At 47.8% G+C, this 26,739-nt stretch overlaps 1 protein-coding gene and 2 non-coding genes across 8 annotated transcripts in view; all 3 read right to left on the reverse strand.

The window, feature by feature from the left end:
* LOC119164558 (uncharacterized) overlaps nt 1–26,739 on the reverse strand; it is a 139,840-nt gene that overhangs the window by 22,411 nt on the left and 90,690 nt on the right. The gene's annotated exons all lie outside the window — the stretch shown is intronic.
* TRNAT-CGU (transfer RNA threonine (anticodon CGU)) lies at nt 15,525–15,597 on the reverse strand. Its single transcript has one exon. It is a non-coding gene; the product is annotated as a tRNA-Thr (tRNA).
* TRNAT-CGU (transfer RNA threonine (anticodon CGU)) lies at nt 15,980–16,052 on the reverse strand. Its single transcript has one exon. It is a non-coding gene; the product is annotated as a tRNA-Thr (tRNA).

A 26,739-nucleotide genomic window follows, 5' to 3' on the forward strand; every position in this document is an offset into this window, starting at 1 on the left:
TCAGGTGGGCCAATATTGGGGCATTTTATGTCCACTTGTTCACCTGACCTCGTGGGAGCTACGCTCGCCCGACGGAGCGTTGCACCGAACGCTGACTGCGTCGGAACTTTCTGCGGCCGCAGCCACAAATGGCGGCCACCACTCTCCGTGAGTATAATCCCACGACATCCGCGTGGGCAAAACTTTCCACCCCAGTGCCCGAAAACTCAGTTCCACCAACGAATATGGTGGATGGGGGACTGTTCACCATGGCGGCCCTCCGCAAGCGTCGTCAGCATTCCAAAGCTACCAAGGCATTGGCTATCAATAGGGCACACGAGAAGACATCCCGTAAATCGTGGCGGCCTACCGCTATGCCCCGCAGTGCTGCATAAGGCTTCACCATCGTGCTGAAGCCTCGGGTCACGGCGGATCTCAAAGCTACTTTTCAACCACAAGAACTAGGCGCCAAGCTCACCTCATACATGAACGCTAATTAAAGTTACTCTATCAGTGTGTGGCCCATGTGGGAGCAAAACATTATTGTTGTCTCAACCGAAAACGTCCAATCTGCGAACTTTCTCTCTCGACAATTCTCACTCCAAACATCACAAGGTTTCCTACCAATGATCGGCCACACCAAGATCAGTGAGGACGTGTGCCATGGCGTCATTATGGTGCACGAGCAGGAGACCTCCGCCTCCTTGAAAGTAAAGATCAACTGGCGTGGTGGAAGCATCGCTTTCATCAGAAAGCTTGGAAAGACTTCAGTGGCCCTTATAACTTTCGAGGGCCGCCACGTGCCACGTTTCGGGCACTACAACAGCGTTGTGACACCAATACGCGATTATAAACGCACCATTCCAGCTTGCTACCGCCGTGGTACGGTGGGCCACCAATTGAAGCTGTGTCTCTATCCGAACGGCCAACGCTGCCGGCCATTGTGGTCAAGTTGTGGGGGCTTCTGTGGAGGAGATGACACCGCACGAGTGCAAGCAATCGTGTCTGATGTGCGGTGAGGAACACCTCATTTGATCCCAGGCCTGCAAAGCAAGGTTTTACCACATGCAGCAGCCCAGCGGCCATCATGGCAGTCGCGGCTCATGGAAGCAGCGGTCAACGCCCAAGACATCTGGCGCCGTGCCCGAAGGACGCCAACCGGGTGCTACCAATCAAGCCACAAAGAACTCTGCTACTGGGAGGACCAGTCAACAAGCGCCACCTCCACCTAAGACAACGTCACCGCAAACCTCATCCAAGACACCTGACCAAACTGCCCTCGTTCTCCAATCTGGGGACGTTCCACCTCTGACTGATCCCGGCGCCCGTGAGCGGCGGAACTAGAAAACTGCTTCTCATGTAGGCAACGGGGTGAGGGCTGCTTCTTCCTCCTCCTCTTGCTTTTCCTTCCGCGCCTTGTGCCCCGAATTCCTCAAGCTCGAACAAGAGCTTGCTGCACTACGGGCACAGAACGCACAGCTTCAAGCCAAAATCGCCGCCTTGGAGACAGGTAGTTAGTACACCAGTCCCAACCCCCCTCGTCACTTCCCACCAATATTACCATTCCCGCTCCAGAACCGATGCCCATGTGCACCATTCTTTTAGTCTTGGAGCCTTGTAACACTCAAGAACAATTTTAGGCTATTAAAAGTGCTATGAGCACTTTAATGACACAACTCATGGCCATAAGCAAAAGCCTGGAAACTCTTTCCTACACTGTTACACAACACGTGATGAGGAACATTAAAACTTGGCTACTTGGCTTAAATTCTCGAAGCCGAATGGCTAATCCTCTGAATGACGTTGATCGTCCCTTCAAGGTTTCACACGCCTTCAGCCTCACTGAAACCTCCGAGGACTCCGACCTCCCACTTGCACAGGGTGCCGAAATAGGTGTAGAGTCCCTCCCAGCCACCCCAAAATATCATTATGGGGACTCATCTTAACTGCTCCACATCACCACACTGTAAACCTCGGTTACTCTTTTTAATTCAATGGAACTGTAGAGGCTTCAAAAATAGGGCCAAACGGGTCCATTTGCGCCTCTATCTTGAAACATTTTAGCACCTGTGCGCCGTCATTGCACTTCAAGAGCCCGGCAATGCCATGCGCCTCTCAGGTTACAACACTTTTTAACGTGACCCATTCACCGGCTTTCTTGTTAATAAAACATTTTTTACGCAAGAGGTAGACTTCGAAATTTCAATACCGTACTCGGATACTATGGTCACGGTTCTTCCCCTGCGCAGAACCAACCCCCCCCCCCCTGTGCATATCCTCAATATTTATTGCAAACCTAAACTCAAAAACATCACTTTCGCTGACATCTTCAGCGAAAGTGATGTGACTGGCTCGCAACTTGCACTGAAGCTCGCCGGGCATGACCCCTTTCGAATAGTGGGTGACTTCAACGCCCCCAGCAGACTTTGGGGCTATCGCTAGACAGAGGTGCGTGAAAGGAAACTTGCAGAGCTAACTTCCACGCTGGGCATGACTCTTTAAACAGACGCCATGCAACCAGCTCGTGTAAGTAACGCAGTCAGCCGGGACACCTGCCCCGACCTAACATTCAAAAAAAGCATCAGACACGCTAACTGGTTCAGTACCGAAGAAACCCACGGTAGTGACCACTGAATTCTTAACACTACATGTTCCACACGACCCCTACAACGCCCCATCGCACAGGCTCACCTCCCAAACTGGGAAGCCTTCCAGCAGTCCTTACCTGACTCTCCCACGCTGGAGATCAGTTAATTCCAGTGGACTCACTCTGTGCTTGAAACACTAAGAAAACACAAGAACTCACGGATAGTCATCAGGATGTGGATAACCATCTCCTTCATCTTTGGGAGGCCCGTCGAAGCCTCATAAAGAGATGGCGCTGTCAAAAAAATGGCAGCATATCCACGGAGTGGTTGATAGAGAGTGAGCGAAGCATTCATCCATCCATTCGTTCTTGCTTCCGTTCGCCTATGCGTCTGTCTGTGTGACCATCCATGCGTCTATTCGCCCGTCCATGCGTGCGTCTGTTCGTGCGTCCGTCCCTGCGTTCGTCCATGCATCCGCCACTCCGTTCGTTTATGCGTCCATCCATCCATGTCTGTGTGTCCGTTGTCCATCTATTCAACACTCCAAGTACCACGATCTCGCATCTGTTCATCATCTATTCCCCATATAGAAGCACCGCCATCCAGCGGACATTCAAAGAACTAAACGAGGGGTGTCACCCACACACTTTCTTATGGCTTGCACTTCGGGTCTACTTACCACCTTTAACCACCTCTAGTTCATGGTATATACTAGTTCACTGTATTCATGGCACTGCGACCCAACGCTCGCTAAACCTTTCTAAAACCAAGGAGGTTACGCCTAGCGAGTGTAACGTAGCAACCTTTTCTTGTCAGATAGTGCTCAATGTACATGCCAATGGCTGCTAATGGGGATCGCAACTTGCACGTTATTCAAAAGCCGAATGCTCCTGTTTCTGATTCTCCCTTAGCAGCTATTGGCATGTACTTTGAGCACTATCCTTTATTGTTCAACAACGCACAGAAGAAATCTCTCACCGCCACAACCTTGTAGGTCAAAATGTTATACTTGTTACACACTACAACGGCTACAAGGGACGAATGGGTGCCGCTATAAGGAGCTTCGCCCCTAAAACACAACCGCAAACTTCACATGCGCATACTGGATCTCACCCAGAAGGCAGCCGAGTACGCTGCCCAGCTCGCCGACTCAAATTGGGTAGATTGCTGTAACACTGCCAACAGGCAAATCTCCGGCCGCAATACATGAAAATTCCTTCGCAGTCTGATTGATCTCACTCAAACACGAGGGGACAGGCAAAAACAACTGCACCGAGCATTTCACAATTTTCACAGCTCCACAACACAACTAGCCCTATCTCTATGGAACTGATATCTTTGCACTCAGCAGGACACGTGGGGCTCCGAGTATTGCTATGCAGGCCAAGAAAACTCAGCCCTAGATGCTCTTTTCCAGTTACATGGCCTTCGCGCCGCTCTTCCAAAATGAGGCGAGGTACGGCTTCTGGGCGAGACAAAATTACCGTAAAAATGCTGGCAAATCTAGCCGATGCAGCGCACCAGTCGCTTCTTGACTATATTAACGCGATCTGGTTCGAAAAAACGCCCCTCCCTCTAGACTGGAAAACGTCTCTAGTAACCTTCATTCCAAAGTCTGGAAAACCAATAACACTGAGAATCTCCGAGCCATTTCTCTTACTTCTTGTGCGGGAAAGCTAATGGAAACTATTGTCAGAGATCTTGTCTCTCCCTTCTTGGTAGAGCGCCATATTTTCGCTGAATCTATGTATGGCTTCAGGCCCAAGAAATCTTCGCAGGGCATACTCCTACTACCACACCACGATGTACTTAGTCCCATAGAACAGGCCTACAAACACAAGATTATCCTAGCGCTTGACCTTAAAAGAACCTTCGATAACGTCAACCACGTAGTCACTTAGCTCACCTAAGTGCCACCAACTGTAGCAAGCGCACCCTCAAAGACATCCGAAACTTTTTTACTGACAGAGCTGCGTGCATTCGCATCCAAGATCAGTAATACGGGCCCTATCCCCTGGGCACGCGAGGCACAGCACAGGGTGTGGTCTTGTCGCCTGTGCTGTTCAGCTTAGCAATTGCACAGGTCCCGGCCCGCTTGGCTGCTGTTGACGGGGTAAAGCATGCACTTTATGCCGACGACATCACTCTGTGGGCCACAGAATGATGTCTGGCAAGCATGGAGGACAGCCTGCAAACCGCAGCTCATACAGTGGACGAATATGCGTCATACTGCGGCCTCTAGTGTTCCCCACAGAAGTGCGAAGTCTTGCACCTTCAGCCGTCGGGGAAGTGCACTTCGTCCATCAGTCTTTCTCTGCATAGTGAACCTATTAATGAGGCACAGTAGATCCGTGTCCTTGGACTCCACATTCACAAACACCGCAGGGTCAAGACAACAAGCTGCGTAAGTTTGGAGAACAGGTGGGCCGCATGGTATGCCGAGTTGCCAAAGAGTGGGAGGTCTCAAAAGCAAGGATGCACTTCGTATCGCACATGCTTTTGTCACTAGTCGCATCTTGTATGCGAATCCATACCTGCACTTATGGAAGCACGATGAAAATTCCTTGGAGGTCACCTTTCTCAAATTTGTCAAGAGAGCCCTAGATCTCCCGATCACTACTTCCAATGCAGAACTTCTTGCGTTAAGAGTGGTAAACACCTATTGGTAGCTCCGGGAGGCTCACCTAACAAATCAATACATGTGTCTGGCGCAGACCCCGTCAGGCAGACGACTCCTAGGTAGCCTACACACTCGGCATGAATTCTAATCAGAGGAGCAGGTACGAGTGCCGGAACATTGGAAATACGCGATTCATGTTCAACCTCTCCCCACCAATGTCACGTGAGTCGCACGCAGGCCGTCGAGAGGCGTGGGCTCTTTTCTCTGGTGCCTATTCGGCTCTGAACAAAACGTTTTTTCCTAGGCCATCGCCGGCCCTTACCGCGGTGGTTGGTATAGAGCTGCCGCTGTCCACCAAGACAGGTAGGTAGATGGTCTGTTCTTTCGCGCAACCAACGCAACCCAGGCTGAAGAGGTGGCCATAGCTGTGGCTATATTACTCGACAGTTCTCAACTTTATTGCAACGAGTATGAGCCGAGAGAGCAGAAGAGGAGGAAGAGGTGCAGTTTGCAGAGACAGAGACTGGCCCGCGACCTTACCTCCATCGGCTGTGCCCGCTAGTTTCGCGATGGAGGCGGTGGTGGAGAACGTTGCCGTGGGGAAGGTGAACGGCGTGAGCAACTGGTTGGTGGTGTCAGGCTGCGGTCTGATGCTGGCGAGTCACTCCTGTTAAAATGTGTTCTGTTCTGGCGGAAGGAATTCCTGGGTAGCGAGCCTATAGCGTTTGTTGCGCGATGTTCTGCCGGCCAATGGTCATCGTTGACGCCTTAAAAATTAGACCAGATCGGTGGTGGGCCATACCTCGTCTGGTGGTGATGGCGACAAAAACGAGAGATGTGTCCTGTCGCACCGCAGCTGTAGCAAACAGGTGAAGGGTGACCGAAGTTGTACACTTTGGGATAAGCCGCCCTCGGACGCTGCGAGTAATAGCTACGATATTCATAGTGCCGATTCGTCATCGAACCCCGATAAGCGCGTTGGTCATGCGTCACGTCGTCAGGAAACGTATGGTGGTGCTGTTGTAGGGGATCGGTTCGACTGTCTGCAACGTCTGGCGTAGCTGGCAGCGAAAAAACCACTCGTGCAGCTTCGCGGGGCTGATTAAAAACGCAATCGAGCTGGTCGGCCTTCAAGGCGTTCGTTGATTTGCTGTGTCGCTCGAGTTCCTCACGGACGATTTGCCTCACAGTGGTAGCAAGGTCCCAGTGGATACTGCAGCTGTCCTCAATGCGTGCAACAGTCGCAACATTCGCCAACCTGCATAACTTTGGCGTGATACAGTGTAGCTTCAAGGTCTCAAACGTGCGGCAATGATGGATCACGTCAGCTACCAAATCGAGGCTTTCTTTACCAATCAAGTAGGTATACACGTCTTCGGCAATACCTTTCCCGAGGCACCCGACTTTGCCTCTTCAGACATACGAGGATTCGCCGTCTTACACAGCTTCAGCATCGTCTCAATGTTCGTGGTACAAGTCTCACCTGGCCCTTGAGCATTCTGAAGTAATGTCTGCTCGGCTCGACTACTTTTCGCAGTGGAATCCCCAAAGCACTTTGTGAGCCGGATAGCGAAGCTATCCCAGGTTGTTAGCGACTCTTCGTGGTTCTCGAACGACACAAGAGCAGTGTCTGACAGGAAAAGAGCAACAAACTCTAGCTGAGCCTTAGCATCCCAGACGTTGCACTTGCTCACGCGGTTGTAGTGTGTCAGCCATTCTTCCACGTCCTCGCCGGGTTCCTTGAGAAAGGGCGTGGCTCCAATTGACGCATCCAGGCCTCGGGTGTCCGCGCCGAAGGAGTTGAAGATGACTGTAGGTCACCGTTGTTTGACATCGCGAGTTCCGGTTGTGTAGGAGGCTGTCGCGCGAGGCGTCGGCTTCGGCGAGGACCTAGCGGCAGTGGCTCCGTCGTCTTGGGCGAGTACCCAGCACTACCACCACAAAACTGTTGCGGTTAATGTCGAAGGGTGTTTATTGGCAGGGCGGAGTTGATGGTTCGGTAGTTGATGGTTCGGTTCGCTACCACTACTACTACAACAACTACTACTACTACTACTACTACTACTGGCTGGGCACCTCTCAGGGCAATGGCAGAAGTCGGTGAAGTGTAAAGTCTGACGGTAACGGTGCCCTCTAACGGGACAATAAATGCATTCGCGTTTCCCCACAATTCCCTTGGGAAAGGTGGGAGCATTTTTTTGTTGAAACTTCGAAAGAACAGCATTATGGTCACGGGTTCCGTAAACCTGCTCGAAAAAGATTGTTTGTATTCTGACAATGGAAAAAATAGTTACGCATCTGCTGCTAGAAGTGTTTATCAATTATTGTTTTGACACAATGGGTCAAACGTATTTTGTGCGTGACCTAAAAATTGAGATAGAAACACATAAAACAAAAAACTTTCTTGTTCCAGTTAGGATCGAACCCAGGCAGTTCCCGCTTGGTAACACGTAGTTTATTTTATATATATATATATGATATTGATATGTGGGGTTTAACTTCCCGAAACCACTATATGATTATGAAAGACGCCGTATTGGAGGGCTCCGGAAATTTAGACCACCTAGGGTTCTTTAACGTGCACCCAAATCTGAGCACACGGGCCTACAACATTTCCGCCTCCATCGGAAATGCAGCCGCCACAGCCGGGATTCGAACCCGCGCCCTGCGGGTCAGCAGCCGAGTACCTTAGCCACTAGACAACCGCATGAGGCATATATATATATATATATATATATATATACATACATATATATATATATATATATATATATATATATATATATATATATATATATATATATATATATATATATATATATATATATATATATATATATTGTAGTGAAGAGGAATTCCCACTACTGCAGCGACATCGACACGTTGGCGCGAGGCACGAGCTAAGACTGCCTGGTTGCTGCTGTGACGCTGCCCGTACATCCGGCTAGCTCTTGCTGCTTCTGTACCTATGCCGATACCGCTTGTAACCTTGCATTTACATTATATTTTGGTGGAGAGTGCTGCGGTCTTCCCCAGTCCTGGAACTACGTAGCCGAAAGCTGCCGTCCGTCATGCTTGACGACGCTGTCTTCACACCCCTACCGGCTTCGCCACGCAGGAGCTGTCCTGGTGCCCAGCTCTTGCGAGAACTCGACATCTTCAGCGGCACCGACGAGAAAGACGTTGAGGATTGGCTGGAATGTGATGAACGAGCCAGCGCTACTAATCAATGGGACGATCCGACAAAGCTTGGTACCGTGATGTTTTATTTAACGGATGTTGCCAAGCTGTGGTACAGAAACCATGAGGCGGATAGCGCCACTTGGACCACCTTCAAAACCTGCAACGCAGATGCTTTTGGACGCCTTCGTGTGCGCAAACTTCGCGCAGAACAACGCCTACGAGGCCGGTCCCAACAAACTGGTGAGACATTCACCAGCTACATAGAGGACATCCTCGGCCTCTGTCGGCATGTCAACCCGTCGACGGCAGAAACTGACAGGGTGCGACAAATCATGAAAGGCAATTCCGACGACGCCTTTCAAATGCTGCTCTAAAATAACCCTGTCACTGTCTCAGATGTCATCGAGTTGTGTCAAAGTTTCGACGAGCTGCGACGACACCGTCTTCTCACGTGACGCCCTGACTTCCCGGATGACACCCTCTCAAGCGTGACCACCACATCTGACCTTCAGTCGCTACTATCGCAGATCAAGGAGTTTGTTCGTACTGAGGTCGCTCGTCAGCTATCGCTGCGATCAACAGCCGGCCAACCACCGTCACCTCTGCCAGCAAATATTCGCCAGGTCATCCAGGAACAAGTTTGCGCGGCTCTGCCACCTGCCCGTGACACTTCTCTATTGCCGAGCCCTGTTGTCTGTGCCGAGGTAAATGCACCTCTAAGCTATGCTGAAGTGGCGGCTCGACCACCTCTTCAGACTTTTACGACACTTCCCTCAGCCCTGCCGCTCCGACCCACTCCTCGGCTCGCTCAGCCAAGGTCCGTTTAGAGTAGTGGAAAATGGCGTACCCTCGACAATTGCCCAGTATGCTTTGCCTGTGGGCTACCTGGCCAAATAGCGCGATACTGCCGTCAGCGCGTTCCTGTCTACTGCCAGAGCTACGACCAGACCTTCGAACCTGCCCTTTATGTGCCACCACGCCCTTCGTTCACAGGCTCTCAGCGCCCCCGACCAGACGTCATCGTACGCCGACCACCGCCCTCCTGTTAACCACCGCTCGCCATCACCTCGACGCCGCTCACTATCGCCGATGCGTCGTCGTCCTTCATCGCCGAAGCGGGAAAGCTGATTGCCGCAGTTCCAGAGGCAGGAACTGCGTCGCCAGCAAAAAGAACAAGGCCTCTCACTTCACCAACGAATGATCTGGACGTACATGTGGACGGCGTCGCTGCACTCGCTCTTGTCGACACTGGTGCCGCAGTTTCAGTGATAGGTGCTAGACTCTGCCGCTTGCTCAAAAAAGTTATGATGCCACTAGCAAGTATATCACTTCGTACAGCCAGCGCAGATCACGTCATGCCGGCCGCTGCCTGTACTGCGCGCATCACGATTGATGGCCTCGTTTATGTCGTTGAACTGTTAGTGTTGGATTCCTGCTCCCATGACCTCATTTTGGGCGGGGATTTTCCCTCCAGTAATAAGGCCGTCATCGACTGCTCTCGCGCTGAGGTGGCATTTGAAGTGTTTGACGACGCTCTATTATATGATGCTCATGAAATCAGGTACAAACTATTTGTTGCTGAAGACGTCATCATACCGCCGCACTCTTTTGCCTTTACCATGGTGTCTTGCAACTCTCCCGGCGAGTCTAGAGCCCTTTTCACGCCATTTGCTCTTTTCGTTCGTCGCAAGTGTTCACCGCTACCTTATGCTCTTTTAGAACTTCATGAGGACGTCAGCAGACTGCTCATCTTGGACCTGTTGTCATGTCCTGTGACACTACTTTGGGGTGTGTGCGTCGGGCGTGTTTACAGTCTCGACCCTTCTGCAATTATCGACATGCCGGCTGGTCCTTGCGCCGAACACGAAGTCGCCTGAGTGACCTGTGCCTCTTCGCCGCAGACTACTAGGCCGGACGTACTAAGCAGCTCCATCGCCGACACGTTAATCGTTTCGCAACGTGCTCAGCTTCTACGACTGCTGAACAAGTTCCGTTATTTCTTCGACTGCCAGCATACTCCCCTCGTCCGCACGTCAGCCGTGTGTCACCGCATCAACACGGGTACCAATGCGCCATTGCGTCAAAGACCCTATCGCGTGTCCGCAGCCGAACACCAGGTTATCGATGACCAAGTAGCTGACATGCTCAAGCGTGGCGTCATCCAGCCTTCCAACAGGCCCTGGGCATCTCCAGTCGTTCTCGTTACGAAGTAGGATGGGTCATTTCGCTTCTGTGTTGACTACCGTCGTCTTAACAAAATAACTCAAAAGGACGTTTACCCGTTACCGAGAATCGACGATGCCCTTGATTGCCTCCAAGGTGCGAATTTCTCTTTATTGACTTACGGAGTGGCTACTGGCAAGTCCCTCTGGCACCTGAAGATCAGCCTAAGACGGCCTTTGTCACACCTGATGGCCTTTACGAATTCTGTGTCATGCCTTTTGGTCTTTGCAACGCACCCGCAACAATCGAGCGGATCATGGACAATCTTTTGCATAGCCTGAAGTGGAAAACATGCTTGTGCTACTTGGATGACGTAGTTATATTTTCACCAGATTTTCCAACGCATCTCCGCAGGCTAGATGAAGTGCTGCAGTGCATAACTGACGCCGGCCTTCAGCTCACCCTGAAGAAATGCCGCTTCGGCGCAAGTTAGCTCACCATCCTCGGTCATGTTGTATCTAAAGAGGGTATTCTTCCTGACACCGCCAAGCTTCGGGCAGTTGCAGAATTCCCTAAACCTGCGTCTCTGAAGGATCTGCGCAGCTTTTTTGGCCCCTGCTCGTATTTTGGCCGCTTTATTCGGAATTTTGCTATGGTCACCGCCCCCTTGACTGAACTTCTACGTATTGACTCGAAAAGTTACGCTTGGTCACCTGCCTGTGACGATGCTTTCGAAATGTTGCGCCACCTGTTAACCTCGCCGCCAATGTAGCGTCATTTCGACCCGACTGCCCCGACGGAGGTACACATCGATGCCAGTGGTGTTGGACTCGGCGCCGTGCTGGCGCCGCGCAAACCAGGATTCCTGGAGTAGGTAGTCGCATACGCAAGCCGTACCCTCACCAAAGGGGAGTAGAACTATTCTGTGACAGAGAAGGAGTGTCTGGCAATCATATGGGCTCTAGGTAAATTTAGACCATACCTATATGGTCACCCTTTCGACGTAGTCACCGATCACCATGAGCTTTGTTGGTTATCCACGTTGAAGGACCCCTCCGGCCGTTTAGCTCGCGGGGCTTTGTGGTTGCAAGAGTCCGACATGCGTGTTTTCTACAGGTCTGGCCGACGTCGCACTGATGCCGACGCTCTATCACGCTCACCTATGTCCTCCGAAAGCTCTGCATATTCATCTGCCATGGACGAAATGGTTTCGTTCCCAGAAAACTGTGACATGGCGTCTGAGCAACGCAAGGATGACTGGATCAGCTCTCTTCTGCGATTACTTTCAGATCCGCCGACTTCACCATCTTCTCGAACGTTGCGCCGTCAAGCGGCTCACTTTGAGGTCCGCGATGGCCTCCTTTATCGCAAGAATTACAAGTCTGACGGCCAAAAGTGGTTACTGTTCATGCCTGGCCATCTTGGTGCTGCAATATGTTCAGCTTTCCACGCTGACCCTCAGTGCGCACATGCGGGCATATTCAAAACATACGCTCGGATTTCCTCCCGGTTTTATTGGCGAGGCATGTACACCTTTTTGCGCAAGTACATTCGGTCATTCCCGCAGTGCCAACGACGAAAAGCTCTGCCACATCATACCTCTGGTCCGATCCAGCCAATTCCTTGCCCAGGCAGGCCTTTTGACCGCACTGGGATCGATCTGTATGGGCCTCTTCTATTCACGGCTTCCGGAAACCGTTGGGTTGTTGTCGCTGTCGATTATTTGACGCGATACGCAGAAACAGCCGCTTTACCTGCTGCCACGGCATGTGACGTAGCTTTTTTTCTCCTGCGGAACTTCATTCTCCGTCACGGCGCACCACGTGAACTTCTCAGCGACAGAGGACGTGTATTCCTCTCTGATATCATCAACGCACTCCTTGCCGAATGCCGTATCATTCACCGGACTATCACCGCGTACCATCCGCAGACGAATGGATTGACGGAAAGATTCAACCGTACCCTAGGGGATATGATATCAAAGTATGTTGCCTCAGATCACTCCGACTGGGACCTCATTCTGCGTTTTGTGACATACGCCTACAATACTGCTGCACAGGCGACTACAGGCTTTTCACCATTTTTCCTGTTATATCACCGAGACCCTTCCACCACACTACATGGCATTCTGCCCTACCACCCCGATTCCTCCGAGTCTACACCCATCTCTGAAGCTGCCCGCCGCGCCGAGGAATGCCGTAAGCTTGCCCAGTCGTTTACAACCATCGACCAATGGAGACAAAAATCTCGGCGTGACGATAACCTTCCGTACCATAACTTTGTTCCGGACACTCTTGTGTGGCTTTGGGTTCCCGCTGTGCCTACAGGCCTATCCTCGAAGTTTTTTCAAAATACCAGGGACCCTACTGTCACACAAGTCCCGTTAAATAGGGAGGCGATCGCCGCGCTAATTCTAAGAGCCGAAGTATCGGCCCCCCGAACCGCACCACGAAAGCGTGGACAATTTAGGAGTGGTCCTTATTGGCGCGCCAGCAGACGCCGGCTGTGGCCCAAAGAACAAGTCAGAGCCGAGAGTTGATAAACAAACAAAATTATATTCTCAATAATGGCAGATCAGAAAAACAATACACCAATATGTTCACTCCACAATAGCTGAGTACAATATGTCACCAATCAATCAACACACTACCCAGTACAATTAGACACACTCGAACAACGGACACAGACAACAGTACACACTACAATACAGTCGCGTGCATTGAACAACCAAGACCCTTAAAGACTAAAGAGATAGAAAACCTATTCAGTCCAAAGTCCTTGGAACCAAAGTCTGAATGATACTCTTCCGAGAATCACTCACTCAAAGTCCAGCGTTGTTGCCGTTCTGCTGTCCCGAAGTTTCTCTTCCAGGAAACCTCGCGTCTTCAATTGGCCACTCTCCAAGCTTCAAACTTCTTCGCCGTAAACACGTCGGCTTCACACACGCAGCTGTTGCCACGCGTCTTCGCTCGATAGCGGTAAACACACGCTCTTGCCTGTAGCTCGAGCCTTCACCCCTCAGGTGGAAATACTCTTCATCTCCGGCTTCGTCCCTGCGGACCAAACCTTCGCCGACTACACGGCGGAATCCCTACGCACTCTGGCGCTACTTCCGTCTTCTCCTAATCTCTCATCTCCGCTGCTTGGTTAAATACCTTCCGCGCGACATTCCAGAAAGTTCTCCTCATTTCGTCGGCGCGATGCGCAGCGAAGGCTTGGGAGAGGCGCGAGACGGTTCGACTGCCCTCCGCGTCGGATGACTCAACTCGGCGTGGCCACGCCTCCTTCGTTCAAGAACTATCGCGGGCTATCTCGGCCGCCGATGTGGGGTGAGGAGGTTCGTCGGCGAAGCCACGCTTCCAAGGGGAGAGCGCGCGCCCGGGGAGCCTTGGATGTTTGTTTTCTTTTTTTTCTTTTTACCTCCCGGCGTCTCTTCCGCGCGTTACTGCAAGAATTCTGCGGCGCGCCCATTTTTAGCGCTCGTTCTGTGACACCTACCGCATTGTCTCGCAGACTTCACCAGTTAACTACTTCGTCGAACCCGTTACGCCACCCACAGACCAGCGCTTTTGGGCCTGTACATATATATATATATATATATATATATATATATATATATATATATATATATATATATATATATACCATGTACTCTGCCACTTAGCTTACTTAATGTTTTCGTCTAATCAAAGTTTTATGTCAAGAGCAGGGATAGCTCCGGATGTATTGGTGGTGTTTTCGATGGAAGCTGCAGCTGGCTTGCCCGCCTACAAATTTCCTTTATCTCGCTGTGCCCCGGCACTCAGCACACAACGTGTTTTTTTTATAGTGTAAACTTTGCAGAGGATGAAGTAGAGCAAGGCTAGGATGGGGTTTTTGTGTTTTTTCAGGGTTTAGAGGAATGTCACCATGCTTAGAGAGTCTGCGTATAATATTGAGCCTTGTGAATTGAGTTTTTTATGTGGCCACACGTAAATCACAGGATTGTGCTGTGAAGATTCTAGTGTTAGGATGCAGAGTGCCAGCATCTGTAAAGAATGGGCTGACCGCTGCTTAGGACGGTGAAGTGAGGGTCTTTGAGGCATCTGCAAATATTTTGGGACATGAATATTTATTCTAGAGTTCAAGAAATTGTGTACGGATATGTGCAGCTCACAGCTAGAGAAAACGCTCCAAGTGCCGGCAACACTAGTCGAAAAGAAAAAGATGGCTTCGCCTAACAGGGTGAACGTGGCACTTTCGCTTGCAACTGTGCGGTGGTTTCTTGATTAAGGCACCCGATCTCGTTGCTTCGTCGAAAGCGAAAGGTGACTGGCCACGGACCACCTCATTCATATCAGCATAAAGGGTTTCACTGGCGAAACAGTGGAAATAGTAGCGCTGTGTGCGCAAACATTGAGCTTTTTCGGCGAACTGCATCAGATTTATTTCAAGTTGGAGATACTGCCTAGCGAACACGAGGTTGCAGTAGGAAACTGCAGACGTGTAGAGAGCCCCTCCGAAAGGTGCTATCACTTTTTTGTTGCATTGCTACACTATTACATGCAAGGGTTTAACAGTTTTCGAGGTAACTAGGCCGCGACTCGTGCTGCCGGTTACATATAAACTATTGAGTTTTATTTTCCCGTAAAGAGCTGAATACGCATGCCATTCAGTTCCCACCAGAACGGAGCTATGCTCTGCCCCCATTGTACCTTGCGATAAGGCAACTCGCACTTTCGATGTTAATAGGAGTGCTCATTTCTTTTTGTTCACCACTCTTGTTATTAGGTTTATATGTATATATATATATATATATATATATATATATATATATATATATATATATATACATATGGGAAAGAAGTGTATACCTAAGGGCTCGTTTTTCCGTGTTTTAACACAATATTAATGAGATATAACAGACAGTAATGCCAAGAAATGTACAGGGGAAGTTAATAAAACCAATGGAATGTAAATAAGAAGAAAGAAAAGTGGATGAAAAAATTACCAACTGTGAGCAGGAATCGAACCTACGACCTTCGAATTACGCGTTCGATGCTCTAACCACTGAGCTATCACAGCGGCCCTCCCTCCATCCACTTTTTTGGGTTTATCTGTGAATTTAGAAGTAGGAGCGACAGTCAGCGCCATCTATAAGCCAAACAACGAGTGTGAAAACACTCTTATGCGCATGTTTGGCGTCACGTAGCACGTGAACTTATTATGAGCGGGCAGCTGATTAATTGTCCCTCTGATACAACCTAAACACACCAAGTCTGCCAGTTCGAGACCCTCGTTCAATGAAATAAGGGAAAGAAGTGTATACCTAAGGGCTCGTTTTTCCGTGTTTTAACACAATATTAATGAGATATAACAGACAGTAATGCCAAGAAATGTACAGGGGAAGTTAATAAAACCAATGGAATGTAAATAAGAAGAAAGAAAAGTGGATGAAAAAATTACCAACTGTGAGCAGGAATCGAACCTACGACCTTCGAATTACGCGTTCGATGCTCTAACCACTGAGCTATCACAGCGGCCCTCCCTCCATCCACTTTTTTGGGTTTATCTGTGAATTTAGAAGTAGGAGCGACAGTCAGCGCCATCTATAAGCCAAACAACGAGTGTGAAAACACTCTTATGCGCATGTTTGGCGTCACGTAGCACGTGAACTTATTATGAGCGGGCAGCTGATTAATTGTCCCTCTGATACAACCTAAACACACCAAGTCTGCCAGTTCGAGACCCTCGTTCAATGAAATAAGGGAAAGAAGTGTATACCTAAGGGCTCGTTTTTCCGTGTTTTAACACAATATTAATGAGATATAACAGACAGTAATGACAAGGAATGTACAGGGGAAGTTAATAAAACTAATGGAATGTAAATAAGAAGAAAGAAAAGTGGATGAAAAAATTACCAACTGTGAGCAGGAATCGAACTACGACCTTCGAATTACGCGTTCGATGCTCTAACCACTGAGCTATCACAGCGGCCCTCCCTCCATCCACTTTTTTGGGTTTATCTGTGAATTTAGAAGTAGGAGCGACAGTCAGCGCCATCTATAAGCCAAACAACGAGTGTGAAAACACTCTTATGCGCATGTTTGGCGTCACGTAGCACGTGAACTTATTATGAGCGGGCAGCTGATTAATTGTCCCTCTGATACAACCTAAACACACCAAGTCTGCCAGTTCGAGACCCTCGTTCAATGAAATAAGGGCATATATATATATTTATATATAGGTTCCCGCATATATATATATATATATATATATATATGCGGGAACCTATATAATATATATTATAATTAGATATATATATATATGTGACGTACGAAGGTAGCGATGGTTGGTAGAAGCCGAGAAGGAAGAAGTGAGATTGGAATAAACATGGGCCCCTAAATGTAAACGTTCGTTATCTGATTCCTTTAACTGAGCAACGAAATTCTTCAGAAATTTTTTACCATGATATCTTCCCCACTCACGCTAAGCTATTACCTACAGGCATTTTAAATGGTTTATTGCAGGTCCATTTAAGTACTCTGCCAACAAATGTCATTATAGCAACGGACACATCTCAATCACATGAAAAATCAGGCGTTGGAATGTATTGCCCCGTACTTGATTGGTCATTTTCACTTCGCTTACCGGATTTTCTTCCTGTCTTTCCAGCTGAATTCATGGCAATAATGTTAGCTTTGCGAAAGGTAAATATTTCCATTCCAGTCGTAGCAGTCATAACTGATTCATTATCAGTGTGCTCTTCTCTGTCCGCATCTGGTCACTCACCTATGTTGAAACTTTTTAAATCTTTGATCCCCTGTCATCTCCGAAGTATTCATTTAATCTGGACACCAGGGCACAAAGGTTTGTTGTTAAACGAAATAGCTGATTCTCTTGCGAAGGCATCCCTTTCGACACCAATTATTCCTATTTTCCCTCATACAGTATACATTACGGTGGCGCAATTTCGCACACTTAAAATCAGGCAAAATTTATCTGACCCTGCACTGAGGGCTTCTTCAGAGTACAAACACTTGTTATTTTCATGGCGCAGTGAACTGACTTATTCAAAGATGATGGAAGTTGTCATCACAAAATTTTGTTGCCGCGTTACCTCCCTCAATTTTTACTTGCATAGATCAGGCATATTGAATTCCCCTATGTGCATTTACTGTAATCGAGAGGAAACGATCAGTCATTTTTTTTACATTGTCGCCGTTTCGATTTATTCTGGCAAAGCATACTAGCACCACCTCTTCAAAGACTGGGCTTGCAACTATCACAACCTGATCTTCTTTCATTCGGAGCCTCTACACTGGGTTTCAGCCACAGGGATGTTTTATTCGCCGTTCAAGAATACATCACTGCGACTAAACGTTTTTCTTGCTGAATTGTTGTATCACTATTTTTCTTCTTTTTTTTCTGCAAACTTGATATCGGTATTTCAAATCAAAATTAAGTTACAAAAGAAAAATTTGTAGGAATTACGCAATGCTGAAAGTTTAGGGCAAATTCACTTTATAATCGGCCAATCCCCTTCTTTGGGTACGAGCCATTTGCACAGGGAAACAACAACAACAACAACAAACATGGGGTATGAGCCACGCCACGTCGCCCATTCATCGCAGCGTCACACAAGTCGGCAGGATGAAGACCTCGCCACCACTTCATCGCCCGGCCATCATCATCGGAGACCTCAGCGAGACGCAGTGACCGAACGCAGACCACCAAGACCACCAAGCATCATGACAGCAGCATCAGATGACCTTCCCATTCCCAAGTACACCGGAGCAGCGGATGACGGACCCGTTCAGGACTGGTTCTACCTGTACGAGCTCCACGCTACCGCTGCATCTTGGTCGGAACGGGAGATGGTTACGAACTTCAGCGACTACGTCACCCGTGAGGCAATTATATTTTACCTCACCCACATATTCGACAACGACCAGTCTTGGCCAAAAATAAAAGAAGAAATGATCGTCTGGTTTCAAGACTCCAATGAAGATTCGATTAGAACACACGCTCTCAGTGCATTCGATCTCAGTCATCGCAGTCATAAGCAGCCTTCACGCGTTCGAGCACAGAGCAGAAGTTTACGATTCCCGTCAGGCGAAGTCAGTCATCTGCTCATAGAAAGACATCCTAGCCGTCTTTCTACAAGGCCGAACCTTCCACCTGGTTTCCCATGTACACAAATATCCCCAACGCTAAACTCTTCCATACAATACACAAATCAAGACAACATTCGAGCACCCAATGTACTTGACTCTTCATCTTCCTTACGTAAGCCACCACCTGGTTTTGTGCCAAGCAGCTCGTCTGGTGCTTGTCACTCTCATCGCACCCCTCAAGATATCGTCAAATACGCAACTCACCCTCTGAAATATCGGCCAAATACCTTGTCAAGCCACTGCCATTCCGAAAGCGATTGTACTTCAGGAACGCTTGGCTCAATTCTCCCGCAAAGAAACGAACCTATGGAATCGGAAACACGTCAAACAATGTTTGCGGCGATGTCATTCTCAGGAACCGGACCAACCGAAAGTGGAAACATTACGGAGTCACCATTCAATGCGAATCTCGCGGATAAAAACGAAAATGTATCTACTGCTTTTCTTGACAGAAATCATGCTTGCATCCCACTCGTAAAGAATGCTGGCAATACCGACAGCGTCTCCTTATTCAACGACGATGACCAACCACAATTTTCTCAGAGCCATCCCCAAACGAAGAAAATACGACAACGAACGAAAACTTCAATGGAAGCACACTCACGACTTGAACAACTTAAAAAACTAAGGACTTTGATCCAAGGGTCATTTCAAGAAGTAGGACGTTTCCGGATGAAGAAACATCGCCACAGACGCTCTCTGCGTCTGCGGTTACACAGACAACACCACGGAAAACGCCCAGAAAGACGCGGAAGCACTTCTTGCACGCCGCCAGCACACAGGCATCTAGCCGTAACGATCTCTCAAGAAGCACGCATTCCAGATACAATGCGTCTGTCGCAGCCACGACTCGAAATCCGACGCATTAGACATCCAACCTTCCAACGCTACAAGGCCTCCCAACCTTGTTCGTTTTTCGCTACTATTCAGGCTGTGTCATCACCATTTACTACGTCGAATGCAGGGTTATGCTTTCTAGAACGCAACAGCCAACCTCGCCCTACTGAGGTCTCCTAGATGTCACTGGACTGCCTTCCCTGTGAAGATTTTTGTGCAAGTGCATGGAACTGCCGCGTTATATGGAACTACTCTATTTTATGACATTTTTTCCTATGCTGAGACACCACTTGTTCATGCTTCATAGTTTGTAGCTCGCGCATTCTTTCGGGGGGAGGGGAAATCATGTGACGTATGAAGGTAGCGATGGTTGGTAGAAGCCGAGAAGGAAGAAGTGAGATTGGAATAAACATGGGGTATGAGCCACGCCACGTCGCCCATTCATCGTAGCGTCATATATATATATATATATATATATATATATATATATATATATATGTGTGTGTGTGTGTGTATATATGCGGGAACTTCGCGTGTGCGTGTCGGTGTGGGGGTGTGGGTGTATGTACACAAATGCTAAATAAAAAAGTCTTCGGAAGGAAAGATCACAGTAGCCTAATTTGAAAATAGATAGCTCTATGACTTACGCAGAAAAGCAGATGCGGAAAATTTTATTCACACACGCAACAAATCAAACTTCTTCAACTGATTGCTTCTATAAAAAAACTGGGGCACCCTTGAGCTTCGCCTTTCAGAGTTGAACGCGATGGCGAAATCCGGCTCCTAGTGCACTATTCAACTGCGAAGTGCATACTTATTTATATGTTTGTTACATACACACGCACGCACACAAACACGCACACGCGCCCTATTATCGCTGAATAGGCTCGTTTTGTCGTGACATCTGTCAAGAAAAATGCGCTAAAGGTGCCCTGAAACACTTTCTCAAGTAATCAAGGAATGAATTCACTAAAGAGCTTATTGGCTTGCGAATTCAAGACAGCAAAAATCTTAAGAATCTGTCCAGGCGAGTGGAGTTACAAAGGTTTGTCGCATACATTATCTCTTCTCTCGTCCCGACAAAAGCGCTGACAGCTAAGCAGAGAGGGGTGGCAGAGCAAAGAAACTACCGTGCCTCGTGACCTTGACCACTTTTTTTTCCTCGAATGCGCGGTTTTCCAGTGTGATCGCGCGCGCGCGCGTGGACAAGTAACGGCCTCTCGTGCCTATATCGGTAACTTGATTTTTGTGTCCCAGACACACAGATGACTTTTTGCTCACAACCAATGGGGCCGACGCCGGCGGTTGGTTTTCTGTGAAATGAGCTCTTTAATGCTGTCGCGTTAAGGCTCTATAGTGCGCGCTAAGGGGTGCCTCATTATTGACAGAAATGTTGTCATATTATGTAATGGTGTACTCACCGAGTAGAAAAGTCATCGCGAGCCAATTGATTGGAACTAACTACCGTACTGTGCGTCACCTTTTGTCCGATGCATAGGTTTCCTATTTGTGCCATTTTTTGTCGTGCATCACTGCCATTCTTCGTGAAAGGATACAACGATGCGGTAATTTTCATCTTTCCACACCGCCATACCTCAATAGTCTCTAGGTGTCGCTTTCTTTTTCTTCTTGTTCACGGATGTGGCGTGGTGAAAATGAAGGAACTATACGGCGACTTCTCAACGCGTGCAACGTTGTAACATACACCCGTTCAAGATAGACCTTAGTAGCACCGTTTCCGTGCGCAGCCGCTAGATGGCGAGCGCTCACTTGTAGTTGCGAGAAGGTGCGTGCTTGGTCACTTCAACCAACGATATATGACAATCTATGAGCTGCCACTGCCATGACGCAACGTATGCAGAGGATCAGCCAAACAGTGTTCAAGTGGCACGCCCATTTCTTCAACTAGACCCCTCACACGAAGTGCGTAGGGCACTCCTCTGCAAGTGTAATCACAACTCGTTCGAGTCATTATGGAGGATTTCTATGGGCCTAGTATGAAACGCACCTGTGGAAAGGCGAATGCCGAAACGGTGCACAGACTGCAGCGTCTTTAAGGCGTTTGGGCTCTCAGACTTATAGACAATAGCGTCGTAGCTGAGGCGTGCTTGAATGATGTTTTCTAAGATTGAAAAGGCACTGCTTGTCACTGCCCCATGTAGTGCGTGACAACACTTTCAGGATATTCATGGTTTTTAAACACAAGTTTTTTACGGATTTGCTGTTAGGTACAAATATTGATTTATTATTTAGTATTAAGTTCACAAACTTACACTCTGACTTCACAGACAGGCATTGACAATGCCGGTATATGTTGGGGTTGGCGTGATTGCCCAACTTTCTGGAGAACAAGATGCATATGCTTTTTCGGATTCAATCAAAACCCATCTTCCTCTGCCCATTTCAAACGTTGTTTAAGCCAAGCTGAGCATGCCACTTCCATGTTGCTCGATTGCACGATTAAAAACCGCTCTGCACTTCGTCATATGTGCAATAAAACACAGCATGGAATGCAGAATTGTTACGCGTTCATTTTTATTATAAAGATTGTGCAACTCAGCGCACCATTCTGCGGTACTACCGTCTCATGGACGAATGTCCGAGAGAAGCTATTCCTAACCCGGACTCGTAAAGGGCGATTCGACAAACAGCTTTTGAATATGGTTAGCATGTTACCTCGGACACCTATGTGAGAGAGGTCTCGCAGTGTGCGAAAATGCCACGTCATGTAGTACGCCTTTTGCATAAATAGGAATACTGAAAAAAGAAAAATTGCTGACGAAAAAAAGCGTCGCGGATTTGTGCCTCGGTGCGTAGAAGGTGGTTTGTGGTGGACCTAATATCGCGAAATCCGCACTGGTATAAATCTAGTACACTGTTTCCTGGAAATGTAGCAGCCGGCGATTATTTATCTTTGAAACAAATTTGTAGAGGCAACTTGTTAGTGCGTTCGCTCGGAAGCTGGTGACAGAGGGTGGATTGTTGCCCTGACTTAGAATCGGAGTTAAAATAGCTTCCTTCCAGGCTGATGGGATCTCGCTGCAAACCAAATAGCATTATATGGGGAGGGAAGGAATTTTTGAATTTCAGAGCACTGGTGTTTTAACATTTCATATAATACATGGTTCGAGCCACGGGATGAGTTATTGCAGCTGTTTGTCGAGGCCTCTAGCCCAGCTAAGACGAAAGGTTTGTTGTATGCTACGTGTTTTGTGGATTCGTGCTCTAGTTTTTGTTTTTCGGTTAACGTTTTGTATTGTTGAAATGATGCGATACAGTGCGACGAGCTGAAGACCTATTCGAAGTGCGCTCCGGGGTTGTTCACCCGGTGTTCCAAGCTGTCGCATTGTGTGTACACTGAAGGAAGTGAAACAGGTTGTCGTAATGCTACCTTGCCTGCCTTGTTTAAGACAATCGCCTCTTGCGTATATGAATTCATTCCAGGTAAACATTCATGCCAGCTGCCTCTTCTGGCCTGTCTCAGCGTTCTTCTGCATTGGCACATTATGTCCTTAAAATTTTCAAGGTCCTCGGCAGTCGGTGAGTTCCAAAAGCAACCTCCTTGCTTTATTTCATTTTTTCGACCTTTTTGACAATAACCGTAATATCAAAGAACACGTAGTTTGGCGGACAGTCTAGTTTGTGGGAAACGCATCGTGACAGCATGAGTAAAAATTGTCGTGAAATAGTTAACAGCTGCATCTAAGCTTAAGGCAGACATGTCAGCCCAATTTAGAAGTGCCTCTTTTCTAAAGTGTTCCCAATCCGCTTTTTCAATCAGCCATTATGAGCCTGCAGACAGCATTCATTTCCTTGTGGTATGCGCAGAATTATCGGGAATTGGTAACTTTCATTGATATTTGAAATAACTGTCCAATAAGTAGGGGATTAGGTGTTGGAGATGTAATGTTGGGATCTATAGCCAAGTGTATTTGGTTCACAAGGTGATGGTTCGTTGATTCTTTTCTATTCAACACACAACTATTGGAAAAGAACAAACACTTTTTGATTCGGCCATCTCTTGCGTCACAGCGGGAATGAACCCATAGACTATGTGCATTCACGTCTCACCATATAACGCTCTGGTAGGTCATCTATCAAGGGCTGGAATTTATGCTCTTCAAGCTGGTACTGTGGAGGTACGTAAAGAAAGCAGATGGTGGGAGTTTAAAATAAATGCTCCTAGAGCTACTGCCTTCAATGAAAGCGGAAGAAATTTTAAAATTCAATGAAACTTCGTGTTGAGGAAGGATCGATACTATTGTTGACGATGTCGTAATTGTTTCGGCAGTTGTAGCAGTTGTAGCAGCAGGAGCTTCAGGACAGGTGAAATAAATGCTCGCCTTGTAACACCCCTTTGAGCACGCTGAAAGTTTGGGCGTGGAAACGCATGTCACCTTCGGTTCCTCTGGCCCGGAGCAAGTGCTTTTTCTTACCTTTAACCACGGCCTATGTGACCAAGCCATGGCGTGACATTGCTGGAACTAATCGAACTGGACGCACTTCAGCAGTGATGCTTTGCAGGTGACGTGACGTGCCGAGAATGACTTCACTGTGTTTGCTCAGCGTCTCAAGAAGCCCTGTGGCCACAGCCACTGTTTTTTCACCAAAAAGTGCTATTGTCGTTCTCTTTTGAGAACTCTCACATCGCTTTTCTAATTCAGCATTGATCAAACTGTCCTTACGCACAACTAATCCCACTTTTTAGAAAAGTGTTTCAGCTCCCCTTTAAGAGATGTTTGTAGTGGTAGGTGTGTACATGCTACGTCTTGATTCGTTATAATGGCCACACCACCGGATTACGCCAGAGCATCGTCCCAGTACTTTCTGAATATAACCGATTGGTGTAGAAAATTGATGTGCTTGGATTTTACGTATGTTTCTTGTACAGACAGCACTTTGATGAATGTTCAAGTAGAAGCTCTTAGACGTCTTCAAGGTTTTTAAGAAGGTCCCTGACGTTCAATTGTATAATTTGTGGGCTCTTGATGAAAGTAATGTACTTCTGTGTTCACGAAAAGCAAGTGACTGTTTAAGTAGGAAGCTATATTTCCATTACCATGGTCGTGTTCAGGCCCGTTATCTGCTTTTTGGTTTTCTTGCCGCGCTTCAAGGGGTCACGCCAATTATTCGGCAGCAGGTGTACCACCGTGTTCATTGTCTCTTCGAAGAAAGCGCATGCCTGCACGTATGATCTGATCATTCGAATTTGGGACCTTGCCTAGTGAGGTGAGACCTGAAGACCCTGGAGTCTCCGGTTCGCTAGAAGACGGAAACCACTGAACTACGGCTGCCTTAAAGGCAGGAGCCATAGCCGACGGCTCACTGTGCTTAGACTGAAGGAGTAGAGAGAGCTGGTGTGGCGCTGCCCCCTCATGCGCCGCATCAGCTTATGTTGCGTCATAGAACAGGAAGACTCTTCTTGTTATTTAAATGAGATGCTCTTCTTCACCTTGAACGTGATGAACTCTTTTGCTCTTTTTCAGAATGACTAATACCGTGAGTATGCAGAAAAAGTTCTATAACTCTTCACACAGTGTGGTGGTTCTTTGCTTGTCACCGTGTGGCCCGAAACTCCCCATTGACCAAATTTTCGCTGACCACGACAGGGTTGTGGGCCGTGGCCATTTTTCTGCCATTGGAAGCAACGGAAAGGGTTAGACATGTATGGGCGAACAGGGAGCTTTGTGTAACTAGTTACAAGTGTCTCAGATAGAACGCTGGAGCAAACCATCTCGCTTCATTCTAATTTCCTGGAGATTCACCACGTTTTCATAGTTCCTACAGTCAAGAACTTCGACATCTGTAAGGTGATCCTCTAGAACAACTCCTCGGACAGTGTTCATTGATTGATGTGCTGATAGAGTAATGGGGACATCACCAAATGTCTTCAAGTTGGATAGTAATTAAACTCGCTCTTTGTCTCGAACTTCAATAAGGAGGTCTCCACAGGCCATGTTCATTGCTTTGTAACCTGTTGAAAATGTGTTTATTAGGCATTTTGAAGCTAGGAATTGGGAGTTTTTTCTGAATAATCTTGTAGGTGCGTCGCTGTAGACAACATGATAGCGTAGGAAGATGCCTTTATTTTGTTTAAAAAGGTTCAAGGATTGCATAGGCGAGCGCCCTTTTCACGTAGCGATGAATGTTAACTTGAAAACATTTAGTCATAATCTGTAGATTGTGTTGGTAATGGTGCCAGCCACACCCCGCTGAGCCCAGCAAAAGGACGCTGCATGACATTAAGGAATCGGTTGCATACGCCAGCTGTGCACCACCACTATACCCAGATGTGGCACACCTCAAGGTAGGTGAAGTTACAAGGTTAGCTTTTGCCGCCAGAAAAAAAGTGAAAGAGAGGAGAAAACAAGACCGATAAAAACTGAGAGATAAAGACGAATATGTAGGGAATAAAAAACAGGAAAAGGTGACTGCTGATTTCACCTGGGTGGGTCAGCCCACCAGAAGTGCCGTCAATGTGAAGCCGGGGTCAAAATGGTGGGTTGCCTCTTCCAGAGAGCCCTAATGGTCCAAAAATCCAGCGCTCTGCCTCTAGGATCTCCTCTTCCCCGTACACGACTAAGCCATGAACGGTTAAGCGTATAAACAGGTCCGAACCTCCACTTCTCCCCATTGGCTCGGGTAAGTGGTGACGCCACTCTCCAAATGCCTGCTCGCGCAGACACCCCAGCGGGGAGAAGGATTAAGCCAGCAAGATATATAAAGGTCATTAGCCGGCAAGGTACATAAGTGTCGTAGAGTAACTATTAAACACAAAGCATTTTACGTAATACTTCTGTTGTGTGGCTCTGTTTTCGTTACGTTGACTATTTTCCCGTGATTCTAAATAGTGTGCCACGCTTGATGTCATCAAGCCCGAATTTTTTGTTTTGTGTGTCTACAGCGTCTCGTCGTCCCTGTCTGGCGAAACTTTGCAGCATTGCAGGCGCACTTCTTACCATGGTACTTACGACACAATACGATTTAATGAAGCGAGGACCTGAGAGAGCCTTAGATACCTCATCAAACGTGAATTATGATTGTCAGCATCCTGCACCAGTGCTCAGAGCAGATGGATGACAAAATTGTCATCGATTAGTATGAAGTATCGGAAGAGAGTGTTTTGGGTTTGTTGAGTTTAAGGTGAAGGGAAGGGTAAAGCCTTAACCAAAGATAAAATCCCATCCAATTCTTAAGTTTCTTCACAACATAT

This window comes from Rhipicephalus microplus, chromosome 8, assembly GCF_043290135.1.
Source record: "Rhipicephalus microplus isolate Deutch F79 chromosome 8, USDA_Rmic, whole genome shotgun sequence".
Lineage (NCBI taxonomy): Eukaryota > Metazoa > Arthropoda > Arachnida > Ixodida > Ixodidae > Rhipicephalus > Rhipicephalus microplus.